The sequence below is a fragment of the Macrobrachium rosenbergii genome, chromosome 42 (assembly GCF_040412425.1).
Source record: "Macrobrachium rosenbergii isolate ZJJX-2024 chromosome 42, ASM4041242v1, whole genome shotgun sequence".
NCBI classification, from domain to species: Eukaryota; Metazoa; Arthropoda; class Malacostraca; order Decapoda; family Palaemonidae; genus Macrobrachium; species Macrobrachium rosenbergii.
In genome coordinates, this window is record NC_089782.1 from 22,135,622 (window position 1) to 22,153,121 (window position 17,500).

Below are 17,500 nucleotides of genomic sequence, written 5' to 3' on the forward strand. Positions count from 1 at the left end.
ATAATTATTATTATTATTATTATTATTATTATTATTATTATTATTATTATAGGAAAGTTAAGACAGATGCTAATCACATTTCAAAATACATAGTGACATATGACTGACAGCATTAACGTAATAAAAGACTTGATTTCTAAAAAGCCACCATCATGAACGTGTAAAAAGTTTGTATGTAAAAAATGAGGGTATAACAGTCATTAATAAAATTTTGCTTATTATGACAATGTACGAGTATGTTAACCTTTACACGAGGATGAAAATAGCATACAGATATCAGTAAATATAAGTAAAAACACATATATAATATATATATATATATATATATATATATATATATATATATATATACAAACATATATATATATATATATATATATATATATATATATATATATATATATATATATATGTGTGTGTGTGTGTGTGTGTGTATATATGTATATATATTATATATAAATATTTATTTATATTCATATATACATATATATTTATATATGGTTTATATACACATATATATATATATATATATATATATATATATATATATATATATATATATATATATATATATATATATATATATATATATATATATATATATATATATACCGATCTCTGTATATGACTTGCATACTCTTGTGAACGTTATCATGAAGTTTCTTGAAAAAAATATTTTATTGATTTTATTCTTGATTTTCAAAATTTTAAACTGTCATGACAATTGCTATGTAGAAATAGTCTTTTGTTCGTAAAATACTGTCAGTCATAAATCATTGTATATTATGAAATGTGATCAATCATTCTTCCTAACTCTCCTATAATAATAATAATAATAATAATAATAATAATAATAATAATAATAATAATAATAATAATAAATAATAATAATAATAATAATAATACAGCATTTTTACTTTTACTATTTTTCCCATTACGATCCACTCACTGATTCATAGTAAGAAATCCCCTTCCCTTCGCTAATATCTTCCGTATATTTAAATATTTCCGTCAGAGTAAATTTTTATGGTATGCACACCTTTAATTACCGAATGTTAGAGAACTTATGAAACGTATAACTGGTGAGCGTAAGAATTCCAAAAAAGGGGACGGGGTGCATGAAAAATAATAATGAAGAGAGAGAGAGAGAGAGAGAGAGAGAGAGAGAGAGAGAGAGAGAGAGAGAGAGAAAACAATTGGTCAAAAGGAATCGATGATAACCCCCACCCCCACTCACGCTAGAACCACCTATACCTTCTCCCTACCTTTCCCCCTCTCCTTCATATCTCCCCCTCCCCTCTTCCCTTCTCCACCTCCCTCCTCCCAACCTCTTGTTCTTCAAAGGCTTGGATAGTTAATTAAAATGTGCGATCAACCTGAGTAATTAAAATGTTGCGTGCGTTAGGTTTTGGGGCACGGTAGCTCCGGGAGAGCTCGGATGGATGCGCTGGTCTACCCCTAGGTGGGTATCCTCAAGAAATTCCCCAGGATTTCTTGCTTTCTGCTTTTCAAGTCGTGCGTCACGCTACAGGGTTCGGCCTTAAACGTTTCAGTATTTGGAGGTTCTGTTTTTTGTATTTCTTGATATACCTCTCTCTCTCTCTCTCTCTCTCTCTCTCTCTCTCTCTCTCTCTCTCTCTTGGTTTTCATTTCTGTTCTCAACTGGTTATCGAATTCTTATGTGGCGTTGTGTGCTTTGGTAAAACTACTTGTAGTTTACGTTGGGGAATTATTTGCTAATTACAAGGTTTGAGTATGTCTGAGTATTTTTTAAAATGGTTTCGACCCTTAGCTCAATTTTTTTTGGCAGTAATTCCATTGGCAGTTGTTAATTTCTCTGGGCACGTCGCGAATAAATGTGTTTTGAATCGCTCCAAGAAACTCCAGGACAAGGCTAATCAGGGAGTGACAAAGGTGAGAGAGAGCAGCTGGGTATGTGTGTGTGTGTGCGTGAGTGTGTGTGTGTGTGTTGTTTGCAATGAGTTGGTGGAAGGGGAGGGCGATGATGAGTGAGAGGGGCTGAGGGGTTGAGTTGGGGTAGATCTATGATGTGGGCAGGGCGAGCATTGTGACCCACGGGCCACTGTCCGGTAGAAAGGGGCGGGATTTTTTCCCTTTTTTTATGTGGGTTGTGGCTATGAAGGGACCAGGGCTGGGGCTGATAGGTGGAGAGGGGATGGGGGTGGGAATTCTCTTAGGCGGGTAGTCGTAGTAGTAGCAGTAGTCGTAGTAGGGTGGGTAGTAGAGGTGTCTCCTGCGTTTTGAGATCAGTTCGGCCCACAGCCCTTACCACCTCGCACGCACGTACGCGCTCACCTCACCTCCGTTTTTTGACCCGTTAACACCGGCCTCCTCCTCAGGAGAGAGAGAGAGAGACCCTGCCCTGCCATTCCTCGCAAGGTTGTGGCATACCCTCACCTCTTCGGCGGCCCCGTCGGTAGCCATCCACCCCCTCCCCGTCCGGATACCCACGCCCTGCGGAAGTCCTCTCTCCCACACACTCCCTGTCACTCATTCGTATTGCATTAATCTCTGCATCTGACCTGGTCGTTTTTTCCCTTCCGTGCATAACCCTGCTTTTTTTTCTCTGCCTCCTTCTCGGTTCTTCTCCTGTTCCTCAGTCTTCGTCATTAACTCCTTCGTCCCCTCCGGCTGCGAAATTTCCCCTCCACCATCTTCGGCTCTTCCCTCGACTTCCACTGCCCCCTTCCCCTCGCCCCTGCCTCCCCCTCCCCTCTCCTCTCCTGCGTTCCTTGCCCCTTCCCCTACCTACCTCGGGTGCACCCAAAGGGAGGCAAGATATAGAGAGGAAACGACTGCAAGTGACGTGATGGTAACGGGGATCTAGCAGTAGCCGTGTAAGTACCCGTTCGCTGATCGTGCCTAGGTGGTTTTTTATTTTTTTTTTTTCTTACTGTGTGTATTTCCTGCTGGTAAGGATCGAGGATCTTCATGCAATCAACGTACAGTGGTTACTAAAGTCAAGGAAGTTAAAAAAAAAAAAAAAAAGTTGTCGCAGGCTCCGAAGAAAGTTGCGTTTTTCCTCTCGAGCGATTTGCCGTTTGATCTCGTGCATTTGAAGGAACGATGCGCGGAATCGATTTAACAGAAACAAGCGTGTATATAAAAAATATGTAAAAAATAAGTAAAAAATGAAATATTAAAAAAGAAGTACAGTAGCGAGAGAAGAAGGACGCCCCCTGCGAGTGGACGATGCATTGTTGCAAGATGATTTATGTTGCAGGCGAACGAGTGAGCGAGCTGGAGTATGAGAGGGATGAGGAGGAGGAGGAGGAGGAGGAGGTGTAGGGGACTGGAGAAGTTGAGCCCGCATCCCCTCCCCATTACCTCCTCGTACTCCCCCCCCTTCCCCTTGTACTCTCTCTCTCTCTCTTTCTCTCTCTCTCTCTCTTTCTCTTCCTCCCCGAACACTCACCCTCTCCAGTGAGTTTAGAGGAGGATAGGGAAGGGGACTGGCTAGGGAGGAGAAAGGCCTTGCAAGGCCCCTCCTCCTCCTCCTCCTCCTCCTCCTCCTCCTCCTCCTCCCTTCCTTCCTCTCACAAGTCTCTCTCTCCCTGTCCCTGTGCATCTTTATGCATCTTTTGACACAACATGCATTCCTTCCCAGAGATAAATTTAGAGTTACATATCTCGGGAGAGCAGATGCATTGCTCCTCTTCAAATGACAATCTAAGCGCTGCATACGAGGCTGGGTTTGTGTCACCGAGGTCCTAAAGGTCCCTTTGATGTTACACACGGTCGGAGGTAAGCGTGACATGGTTTTTGTTGTTTGTTTATTTTGTTACGTCTCGCCAAACCTCTTTAAGAGGCTCCTTGTTTTTGTTTCTTTGTTTTTTGTTTTTGTTTCGTCGGTGCCGTAAGGCGGTGAGGTTTGACACACGTCGCATAGCGATACTGTCAGAGGCAGGAGATAAAGTCTGGCGATGAATGAATGAGGGATGCAAGGAAAAGTTCTAACCGGAATCTTTTTTCCTACCGTCAACAAGAGTCGATTTATAGCGGTCCGAAGGAGCATGACGCTGCTGCTGTTGTTGCTGTTGCTGTTGCTGCTACTGCACTCTATAGGGAAGAGGGGCGGGGGAGGAAGGGAAGGGGGAGAGAGAGAGAGGGGGGGGAGGGAGAAATCCCGAAACGTACCTCCGAAAAGCTTGCAAACACCTCCGGAGTACATTAAATTCTTTCAACTTCGTACCCTGGGTTATTGAGTAGTCCATTTGCCACCGTGCGTTGCAATGCACCATACAGAGATAGAGTAATAAAAAAAAAGGAAAAAAGGAAACGGAAAAAAGTAGCGGGTCGGAAAAAAAAGGTTAAACTAGCGTCCGCTCGTGCTACCAACAGCGGTGGCTTTTGACGATGTATGGTCAGCTTCTTGCTCAAATAAAGGAGAAAAAGTTTTTTTTTTTTTCACTTTTCTAAAACCCCTGCATGTTGGGGGTTGTGCATCTTATTATTGTTGAAAGTGCTTTCATGGTTGTTGCATTGTTGTTCATGTGAGTTGCATAATGGCACCTTTTATGTAAAGTTAACCTTGACTTTGAAAAGTTTAAAGTGATGATAATTCAGTGTTTTATTTTTATAGGGTTTAGAGCGGAGTCACACTTTTAAATTCTAATTGATAAAGGAAAGACGACTTAGGTAAAATTTTGTAGTAGCACTACGTTTTAATTTTTACTACGTAATAATAATAATAATAATAATAATAATAATAATTATTATTATTATTATTATTATTATTATTATTATTATTATTATTATTATTATTATTATTATTATTATCATCATTGATAATGATGAAGAGGATAATTAAGTGAGTTTGATAATTTAGTATTTGCCAATTATTAATACCAACACGATAAGCAATATTAAATAATTTTATAGTGGTGAATAACAGTAAAGATATTGGTAATCCAGTTTCAGTAAAATGATTTTGTGTGTTTAGAGATTTGGTGATCAAAAGAAATCTCATCCATATTTATTTATTAATTGACTTGTTTTTACTTATTTATTTGTGTTTTTTATTTATTTCTTATTTATATTTTTATTTATTCATTAACCTACATATTATGTATTTGCCTATATATTTATTCATTTTTATTTATCTCTTCTATTTCTTTAGCTACCTATTTATTTATTTATTTATTTATTTATTTATTCAATGAGATTGCTATAAATTTAAATATAAATCACAAAATAAAATTAAAAAGTTCATAATCTGACATTTGTCATTTGTATTTTCGTTTATCTCTTAATATGATTATGCGAGAATACATTAAATAAATACAATTCTTTATATTTTTTGTATTTTTCTTAATTAATCTGTACCAATACTATCAAAAGTATTACAAAGTAGGAACCATGCTTTGCTAGTGGTGGCATTAATGCCAACTATTATATTTTTTCTCATTTTTTTTATGTTTTTCTATTTCTTTTTTTTTATTTTCGTATACATTCAGTATTGTTTATAGTTTCATCCTTTTAATGTGCAGTATATTTGATATACGAGATGTTATTCTCTCTCTCTCTCTCTCTCTCTCTCTCTCTCTCTCTCTCTCTCTCTCTCTCTCTCTCTCTCTCTCTCTCTCTCTCCTGAAATAAGTGAGTTATAATTGCTTATTAAAAATATCGAAACGTGCTATCTGCATTCATCGTAAAGGATAAATTGTACAAACTAAACGTTTGGCGTTGTTCCATCAAAAATAGTGTGTTTAATGCGAAATAGATATGTGTTTAATTTATAGTTTTGATGTTAGATAAGAAGTGAGTCCGTATGGAGAACTGTGTGAGTGATTATATGTAATATAATTTATATGATTATATATAATATAATTTATATAAATATATATATATATATATATATATATATATATATATATATATATATATATATAAATGCTCGTTTACGTTTATAAAGTGTATTATATGTTTACCTCCATATCAGTATGACCTCCGTTGGTAACAACATATTTTTACATATGCATACCTTTATAGGTATATCCCTGTTTTCGAGAAATAATAATTCAGTAAGGCCGCTGTTTTGTTTCAGTATATAGTAATGTATTTTTATTCTTAATGCGGAGCAAGTTTTAATACGATTGGCCTCCAAAAATAATTTTAAGAGTTATCGTGTTTTTTTCACTTGATAAAACTGCGGTGCTTCAGGAAACTGAAAATTTGCGTGGATGGCCTTTTTCTTCTGGATTTTAACCACCTTTATATTAAAGAAAAATACGAAATTAATTATATAAATTCAAGTGAGGCTTTTAATCCTCTCTCAATAGGCAGAAATCATATATATATATATATATATATATATATATATATATATATATATATATATATATATATACATATATACATACATACATACATACATATATACATACATATGTATATATATATATATATATATATATATATATATATATACATATATACATACATATATATATGTGTGTGTGTATCAGAATACGGAATAAAAAAATTGGAATCAAAATCAAAAGTAAGATAAGCTGTTAACCCTCTCTCAACTAAAACCACCAAAGTCTGTATAGAACACTGCAAATCCCTATAACATAAGCATACACGCTCGCACTTACACTCCGACAAATCCTCCGACGTGTGTCCATAGAAAAAAGACATACGATGACAAGAATGGATATATAACATTGCCATCCCAATCTTTTTTTCCGCGCTCGCTCCCTCTGCCATAAAAAAAAAATTAGTAGTAGCAGCCGTATTTGGCTTAAATAATGATTGCCCTGCTGTAGCATTCTGTCACCTAGTGAGTGGATTGCGTTAAGCTCATTACCATGCAATTGTAATTCCGAATACGGTTTGATTGTGCATTTTTATTCCGAGCTCTCGATGCCACACCACTGTTTGCGGGGGATATGTACAGTGCGTGGCTCTGTGTTTGTCTTGTTATGTGCGCCGGTTTTTATTACTTGTCTGGACTTTTGGGAAATTCTGCTGTCTTTCCTGTCTGTCAGTGTTTGGTTCATAGTGTATATGAGTTTAACTTGTGTTTGTGCTTTTTTTTTTTTTATTCCTGCTTGTCTTATCATTGTGTCTGTGCTATTTTTAATCCATGCTTTTCTTATCAGCATTGTCAAAGGATATTGGCCGTTTGTGTGTGTCTGTCTCCTCATATGCGTGTTTTTGTTTGTGTTTGTGTATGTACTTTCTCTTGAGGTTTATATACAGGCCTCCGTAGCCTGTACTTTTTTGTGCCATTTGTACTTTGAATGTATACCTGTGTTCTCATACTCTGTCTGTTTTCTTTCTTTCTCTCTCTCTCTCTCCATCGCATTTATTTGATGCGAGGATGAATATATGCCTTTCCTTCGATGGTGTTTGTTCTGATGAATGGCAGGATGTTACGTCAATAAATACATTCGCAGTTTTTTCCCCCTTTCCCTTTTAAGGATTGAATGGCCCGTCGAAGGAATATATCAGACTGTGTTTCTTTTCGTTTGTTTGTTTTCGCATTTTTTTTTTTGCCTTCGCTTGTGTATGTTATCAAAAGCTTGTGAACATTTCGTTCGATTAATTTGTATTCTTTGGTGCGATGTATTTTGCAGGAGAGGTATTTGCGGAAATTAAAACTCGTGTTTGAAAAAAAAAGGAAACTTGTTGAATCAACTCAGTGTGAGAGATATATTATAACATAAATATAAAGATGACTGTTTTTATGCTTAAATGTATCCAATAACTGTTCAAGTGTATGCACTTTAATACTTTATGTATATGTACAGTTTATATTTATACACATTCGTAAGCATAGATATTCATGTTTCAAGGTATACATAAATGAACTGTGCATATTTCTGTATGCGTTTATATAGATTTTCCATTGCAAATAGATATGAAAAAATATTGTAGCTTTCATAACATATATATGTAAATATATTCATATATATATATACAGTAAATCCATACATACGTACATACATACATACATCCGTATAAAACTCGCCTCAGAATCCCTGCAACTGAGAAATATTGCCTCGTGCACACACAAATATGCGTGTGCTCATAGATTTATATGTGGATCAAGAATCCCCTTGTGAATGATAATGAATCTGTCATTTTCAGCACCACTAAATAACTAGCGTTAAAAAGTCAGCAGTCCATCCAATTAGATAAAACACACACGCATAAAGCGTCCTCTTTTTTTTTATTCCATTTGTGCTGAAAGGCCGCCTGCCTCATAAACTCGACCGAATAAATTATTAATATTTTGATAGTTGTGGTATCAGTGTCAAAACAATTATTTCAAATGTTTGTTTTGTGATTTTATACAGTAGCGATATTACACAAGTATTAATTACTAAATAGCATCATAAAAGAGACGGCAGCTGAAATGAATTACATGGGGGTGGCCGGTGTAACGTTCGCACCAACTCTCATTAGGAAAATTCTCCCCCTCCCCCAACCTCACCCCCTCCCCATCTTTTTTTCATTATTGTTTTTGGGGAAAAATGTTGTAGTGATACATGACTGACAGGGTATTACCTGGTGGCTTTCAAATACTTTACCTACATTTTTTTTACTGTGTGAAATTTCACGGTCATTAATAGTTGCCTTATTGTGATCATTTGCATAAATAATTTTTTTTTTAATTTGCAGGGAAAGGCATGGCATATTTTCTCTGTGTAAACGGAAATGAAGCTTTTTTGTTGTTTCATTGCATTGGATTATATTACTTTTGAAATGGATTCCTATGTATTTGTATATATTAATCATTCGCAGGATATCTTTATTTAAAAGTTACCAGCAGTTTTTTGTTTCAGTCACGTCAGCGAAATAATATAACTGAATTCATATAGAAGTCTGTCTGTCTCTCAGCGTTTATTGTATTTTACAGTGACAACTCTCTCTCTCTCTCTCTCTCTCTCTCTCTCTCTCTCTCTCTCTCTCTCTCTCTCTCTCTCTCTCGATACACTATATATATGTGTGTGTGTGTGTACATGTAATTTCAAGAGTTTTTACAGTTCTTCAGCATTATGTATGTATGTATGTGTGTATATACAGTATATATGTATATATATATATATATATATGTATATATTTGCATAATGCTGAAGAGCTGTAAAAACTCAAGTAATTATACTGTTTTTATGCATTTGGTCGTATAGCTTGTTTGTCTGTGGCCCTATTGACGAGAAATAACAGAAATTGAAGATACCAATATTTTTTTTTTATATGAAATTCTCTCTCTCTCTCTCTCTCTCTCTCTCTCTCTCTCTCTCTCTCTCTCTCTCTCTCTCTCTCTCTCTCTCTCTCTCCCAGTTTTTCACCAATCTGATCTCACCCGTTTCAACTATCTATACCCACAACCACTTCTGCCAATCCATCCATACCCATTTTTATAGAAATTCACCTTCAGTCTCCCCACCCCCCTTCGCCCCACAGCTCCTGTACAAGCCCACCCTCCTCCCCCCCTCCTAGTTTTAACCAATCCATCCCGTTATCTAATTGTGATAAATGAACTCTAAATGATTTAACACTACATGCCAATTTCGTCCAATCTACCGCGTGATTACAGCATATAGAAAAGTGCTAATCGCGCTCATTTGTAATTAGCTGCTCTTGCATGGCTGGAAATAGAAAAATAAAAGAGGATATGTATTTATTGAAATGTTCGCTGCGCTAATTTATTCCTCGACGGCTGCAAATGAGCCCGTTCTGCATTGCCTCAAATTTTATCTGCCGTTGTTACTTTGTTACGTACATCTATATATGTAAAATGACTGTGATGATTTTATATATGTATACTGTACGTATATACATACATATATATACTGTATATATATGTATACGTATATACATATATATATATGTGTGTGTGTATAACTGTAATAGCCATAGTGCCCTCTTAGCTCCTGGAATTCTTCGCGCTTTTTTGGATACGCTTGTCTCTACAAAGCCTCAAGATCCAAGTGCAAGAAATATGAAGAAATTATGATGTCATGAAATCTCTCGAGAAGTTAAGAGGGCATTGTGGCTTTTACAATGGTGAAAAAAGTGAACAGTAGATTCTACACACACACACACACACACATGTTTATATATATGTGTTTATATATATATATATATATATATATATATATATATATATATATATATATATATATATATATATAAAATCTTCGGACTGCATGTGTATATCAGTTATACAGTATTGGTCGTTTTCTTAATTTGCTAAGGAAAATAGACTGCTATATTTTTCGGCCGTAAAAACCCTTTACATGCAGTATGCAACTTAAATAAATAATGCTTAATCGTGTGTTTCAAACTAATCATGTGTAAAGAAATCAAAGGGGAGTCTATATATATATATATATATATATATATATATATATATATATATATATATATATATATATATATATATATATATATATTATATATATATACATATATATATTATATAATTATATAATCACTGCTATGAATTTCATTCCATCTCTTATGTGTTATCAAATTAGCTCATTTGAGCGCTTCATGTGGCTTATGTTCCTACTGCTTTGTTAACGCTATTTGAATTAATTTACATGTTTGACCGGGAAGTAGGAGTATGCAACAGTGTTCAGAGTAGAGAATTATGAGGTATTAATGATTTTTTTTGTTTTAAGGTAAATTGTGTTGTTCATTAATGTGAAAGTATGAGTAATTTCATTATATATATAATGTATATAATTTATATATATATATATATATATATATATATATATATATATATATATATATATATATATATATATATATATATATATATATATATATATATATATATATATATATATTATATATATATATGTATATATAAACATTATATATATGTATATATATACATTATATATATATTTATATACGTACGCGCGTGTGCGTTTGCTAATATATATAAGATGGTTACTACGCAAAGAGCTATGAAATATTTATATGCCTGCTAATAAGAAAGATGGCAAAGTGGATCGTGATGTCTCAGTATATCCCTGGACTACATTATACCCCCCCTCCCCTCCCCTAGCCCCCTCCCCTAGCCCCCTCCCCTCCCCTTGCCCAGGTCCTTCCCAACTCTGAGTTCACCTAACGAAAACTTTTGTTTACTGATGTGACGCTTAATTACCACACTTGAAACATGAAATGCGCGCGTGTGTGTACGCGCGGATGTGTGTAGTCCTACGCATTGCCTTTTCTTTTTTTAAGTGGGAACATTAATTGTTTAAAGATTTTTTTTACAGTGTTTTTAAACAACTTGGAACAACCGAGAACAGTTGTAAATGTTTACTCGTTACAACAAAGCTTAGTACATTTAAATATATATTTTATATAGATACATATGTATATGTATACATTATATACATACATGCACACACACACACACACACAAACACACACACACATATATATATATATATATATATATATATATATATATATATATATATATATATATATATATATATATATATATATATATATATATATCAGACCTAACAATTATGTACTATAACTTTTTAACTGTATGTCGCTTTTCCCTTACATTATTTTCTGACTGTTCAGCAAAAAGCCACTTTCATTTCCTAAGTCTTTATGTTATCCTAAGCAGTTATTTGAGGGTCAAGCATATACTGTCCCTCGGTAAAGTTACGGTCATTCGGTTTGTTGGTTCAGATTCGTCTGTCCTTGTGTCAGAACCGGCTTTTGCAACGTGTTAAAGGGAATAAGAGGCTTTGTGTGGACCTCAGGACTCCGTAAACCGACAGAATAGTGACATTTATTGCAAGGGTGAGCTAGAAAGAATTTCATATTTTACTCAATGAAGAGGAGAGTTTACATTCGAGTGCCTGTCACGGCGTTAATGCGAATACCTTTGAATGAATAAAATATATTGGGAATTCGGGCATTGTGTGGGAATTAAATTTGTTAAAAAAAAATAATCTTCATTCATATCATAAGATGAATCGTTAATCCTGCCAGATCAGAGGAATAAGACGTTCTGTCTAGCCACTGGAAATAAAGACAAATTATGACCCTGAGATGATGATGTTAGCCTCTGTCAGTAATTTTAGTGATGGGGAAATGATGCGGTTTCGAGATCAGATTAAATACCCTTCGGAGCCTCCTAATGAAATGTCTCTCCATCTCCCTATGCTCCCATTCGATATTAGGCCTTTTATCTGTAAACATAAATAGGCCTATGGGGCTTCTTACCCTCGACTCTCTCTCTCTCTCTCTCTCTCTCTCTCTCTCTCTCTCTCTCTCTCTCTCTCTCTCTCTCGTGAGTCGATTATGAGCCCATATGAGCCGTCCGAAGAATGTTAATTCCATTCGATCTGAAAGGGATCTTGAACAAGATCGCAGCCTTCTTAGGAAACTTTGTTTAGGGGGATGACTCCGTAAAAGTTACGACATCTTCACCATGTTTTTGCTTCTTGAAGGAAGTTTAATGCAACGGTTTTTATTTTTATTTTTGGGATATATAGGGTCATGTAAATGTTGTGTTACGTTGTTTGTTGTAAACTGTACAACATTTTGAGTGAATTCCGTTTTTAATGTAATTATAACGGGAGGTCTTTTATTGTTTGTCGACATTTAGGGCTATGTGAATGATCTGTTATTATTTTTTTTCCTGAAACAGTTGCATATTTCGTTATTCACTTAGGTTAATTTATTGCATGTTTTATTTAATTCAACTAGAATATGTACATTATCTATTGCTAATGTTGCTGGCGAAAACATTATACACAAAAAAATTATAAATATAAAGTGTATAACCGTAGGCATCCGTATCATTTATATATATATATACACACACATATATATCCTGTGAAATAAATGTTTAATCCTCTTTCGAAAACGTCTGCTGTAAACGATCTAACTCTTCCCATTTCATCATGCATCGACAAAGGTCTAATCGATACCAGATAGAAGAAACGTCATGCTTAAGTTGTCATCCTCCCAGCTGTGCAATGACAGAGGCGTGTGCCTTTGCAAGCTCTTCCTCTTCCTCCTCCTCCTCCTCCTCCTCCTCCTCCTCCTCCTCCTCCTCCTCCTCCTCCTCCTCCTCCTCCTCCTCCATCCGAACAGGTGGAAGAAAAAGCCATCTCCTCGCGCCGAATTGATGATTGATGAAGCTCCTTCCAGTTGCTACGCTGATGACACCAAAGGCCTCATCTACCATATGCTGCGCCTGCTACTGCTACTTGGCGCTTTTGCTACTTGTGGTGACCGGCGGATTCGCTGCTGTGATCCTTCCGCCTCGGAAGGGCGGTTTTTTTCATGATTGATATCTCACCTGTGGACTGTTTTGATTGGACTTTGTGGGTTTTTTTAAATTGATTTCCGTTGTGTCATCAAGCTGCTTTCTGGCTTTCTTTGTTCATCTCTTTATTTGCCTAAGAGTATTTTGTCATCTCTGACTCATTAATTCTTTTTTAATTGTATTGTTTTTTCTATTAACCATGTGCGATTAATTTTAAATTTGTGTATTTTTCTTCTATTTAATGTGCATTCTCCTTCGTCTTTTTGTTATTTCAGCTGAGTATTCATATTCTTCTGCTTCTTCATCGTTGTCTTCATAAATTTTTTTTCTTGTCATTAAGTTTAGTAAGTTTTCCTATTATTCGTGTGCGATTGATCTTAAAATTATGTATTTTTTCTTCTATTAAATGTCGTGCATTCTCTTTCTTCGTTTTCTTGTTATTCCAGCTGAGTATTCTTCTTCTCATCCTCCTCCTCCTCCTCCTTCTTCTTCTTCTTCTTCTTCTTCCTCTTCTTCTTCTTCTTCTTCTTCTTCTTCTAGGGACCCCATTCATGCCAACGTGCACTCTCATGCTCCCTGCATTACGAGCGTTTCCCGTCCCGTCGAAGCTCATCATCATGCACCTCCGGCCGAGCCTCCAATCAGATAGTGTCAACCGGCTATCACTTTCCCCCAACACTATCACTCCTTCCATCGGGATTGGATCAAGCTACTGGTCTTGAAGAAAACCTTCGGATCTCTCTCTCTCTCTCTCTCTCTCTCTCTCTCTCTCTCTCTCTCTCTCTCTCTGTATTAGTAATCATCTATTGTTTTTGTTTGACGCCAGTGTATGTTTATCAATAAAGCATCGCCTTTCCTATTCAGTTAGGATTTAGAATAGGGCTGCTGCTGTTGAGGAATCTTCTCTCTCTCTCTCTCTCTCTCTCTCTCTCTCTCTCTCTCTCTCTCTCTCTCTCCTTAATCACCTCGTCTATTCATGTCTCTCATCACCTCCTTGGACATAATCTTTAAATCTTCCGATGTAATTTTCTCCTCTTTTATTGTAACTATGGTTGTCTTCTTCATCAGCTGCCTACTTATTCCCACCTCTTCTTGGCGATAGATACCTTTTATATTATTTACATACAAGAGACTGGACAAACAAACAAATATTGAATAAAAATGTGCACTTGCATACCAAAGAATTGGTGGTCAAGCCGTGGAATGGGAGTCAGTGAAATTAAAAGAAGTGGGTTTAATATTCTAGGAAAATGTGGTGTTCTCATCTAGAAATGGGGTAAGAGGTTTGAAGAAGAGCAAGAGGAATGTTGTTCACATAAACATTGGCAATAGTGATAATTTACGAATGGAAACATTTTTGGGAAAACATTGAGAAAAAAGTTTCTGACATCATGTTGATGAAATTTTGAAATCATTCACACACAAAAAAGTAATAAGATAACAAGTAATAACAAGTAACAAAACTGTAGAAGAAACATCGCATGATTAAAAACAAAAGCATAAAAAAATCATTTTTGGAAGCGTTTCGTAGACCGTATAATTATACCTTGCTCTTTAAAATGCATATCAAATACTAATTTCCTTTGCATAATATGTTTCACCCAACTTTATTTCAGCGCTTAGGAAAAGTAAATAAATGTAGGATTTTATTGAAATCTGGCAGAGTATTCAACCTTTTTTTATATGAATTTAATTTTTTTTCTGTCTTGGTCGGCGATGTTGAAGCATAACGCGCAGTTTTTTGTTTTTGTTTTGTTGTGTTTTTTTTTATAATGAAATGCCATTTGAGCACAGGAATACCGCATTGGGAATCTGCTTGCAATACAAACATTGCTTTTTTATTTCAGTTTTTTGTTTATTTTCTATTTGGCGATATCAGTTCATATCCTTTGTATATATATAAATAAATAAATAAATAAATAAACAAACAAATAAATAAATATATACATATATATATATATATATATATATATATATATATATATATATATATATATATATCACATCACCAAGTGATGATGTGTGATAAGCAAATGACGATGTTAAATAATATATTTATATATATATATATATATATATATATATATATATATATATATATATATATATATATATATATATATATATATAATGTATCAAGCAATACATTTTGCACACGTGTTTGTGAAGCATCTGACTATTCTGCGCTTAATTGATTACTAAATACGTTCGTGCGAGAATGGTTTTAAAATTGCCTTTAAGTTCTTGTTTACAGTTTTTGTTAGAAATTATTAAGGCTGCAAAGTGCGAATGAGATTATTAACAATAATTCTGAATTAATATTAATAGACGTTTATCCTATTGTGTTCCTTGACTTATTTATATATTTATTACTTGTTATAGGTTCGGGCGTCATCTATTAATTTTCTTCTAAGTTACAGCAAGAGGAAGTTTATTCGTATACTCTAGACTAAGGGAGTTATTAAGGAAATGTGAAGGAAGTTGTGCGGTATAGAAGTAGTGTGTTTCGGGAGTTGCGGTGGGGCGGGGTGGGGATGGGGGCAGTTAATCACGAACCCCCCATTTTAAAAGAAACCCCTGGCCTGCCTCTTTCACCTGGAATGCATTTTTTGGGGGGATTGGGAATGCAAAACGGGGCGGGGGAGAGCGGGAGCTGGGCAGGGGTAAAAAATGAGAGAGCGAGTTTGGTTGAACTTTAAAAAATATAATGCATACAGGATTTCCATCCTCTCCCTCCTCCTCCTCCCTCCTCCCTCTTCCCTCACCCAGCCATCCTCCTCGCCTCCTCCTCCTCCTCCTCCTCCCAGAAGTCTTGTCTAACCGGTCCCATTCTATCTTTGCGTCAGAGACTCTCAAACTAAACCCCTCCCCCTTTTTTTTTTAACTGCCCTCCTCCTCCTCCTACCCTTCCTTGGTATCCTCCTTCCCTCCCTCCCTCCCTCCCCCATCATTCTCACTCCCTTTTTCTCCCTGTTAATTACCCCTTGATCTACCCCCTCCTGTTCAGTAAGACACGGCTAAACTGCATGGCAGGGCAGAGCAGAGAGAGAGAGAGAGAGAGAGAGAGAGAGAGAGAGAGAGAGCAGGCGGCCGCCCTTGCGTTTCGAAGTCTAAATGATGGCGTTCTATATCTCATCATAATCAATACGGATTGGAAAATATCTCCGTAAACACTGCGCAGTTATTTATGGCATTTTGTAATTGTCGTAATGGATGGGCCTCCGTGGCGTTATCAGACTTGCGTTCTGTCTAAGATTAGTACAGACGATCTACTTGGGACGCGTATGAATATCGTTTCTCTAATCAGTATTATTTAGCCAATTCTTTCTGGGCTCTGGTTTGGCTTAAATGTATACACATACTCACACACACACACACTCACACACACATATATATATATATATATATATGTGTGTGTGTGTCTTATATATATATATATATATATATATATATATATATATATATATATATATATATGTGTGTGTGTGTGTGTGTGACTGTGTGTGTGTGTGTGTTGTGTTTGTGTGTGTGTGTGTGTACTGTATATTAAAGTGTCTGGTTTCGTCATAAAGCTACAGTTGTTAAATAAATTATAAAGTTACCCGAGGTATGGATGCTATGTACATCCATACCATACCTCAGGTAATTTGTTTATTTATTTATCATTTGTAGCTTTATGACGAAACCAGACACTTTTTGTTAACACTTCATAAAACAAATATCCTAACTTATATATTGTATTTTCTCGCGAATTGAACTTGTTTGCTTAGTTAACTTTATATTTTTTTAGCTTCTACTTTATTTGGCTTTTTGTTTATCGCTTTCCTCCATAACAGTCTTCGCCTTGGATTTTGCAGGATATCTTTATTTTAAACCCCTCTTCCGCCGCCTCCCCCATTGCATTAGTTCTCTCTCTCTCTCTCTCTCTCTCTCTCTCTCTCTCTCTCTCTCTCTCTCTCTCTCTCTCTCTCTCTCTCTCTCTCCTTCCTTGCATCTCCCATTGCATTGATGCCCTCGGTTCTATCCCTTTGACCTTTCTTCCTTTCATGAAACGTAATTTTTCTCGGCATTTCTTTATTTCCATCAATCTGTCCATGATATATTTTTTACCTTTCTTTTCTTTCGTAGATTATTCACCTTCAACCATTCGCCCCTCCACCCCCCTCCCCCTCCCCCTCGCGTCTGCATCATCTTTATTATTATCAT

General features: G+C 35.7%; 1 protein-coding gene across 2 annotated transcripts in view; it reads left to right on the forward strand.

Annotated features, from left to right (window-relative positions):
- The window catches only part of dati (datilografo), a 1,058,780-nt gene that overhangs the window by 717,881 nt on the left and 323,399 nt on the right, over nucleotides 1-17,500 (forward strand). The window lies entirely within an intron of this gene.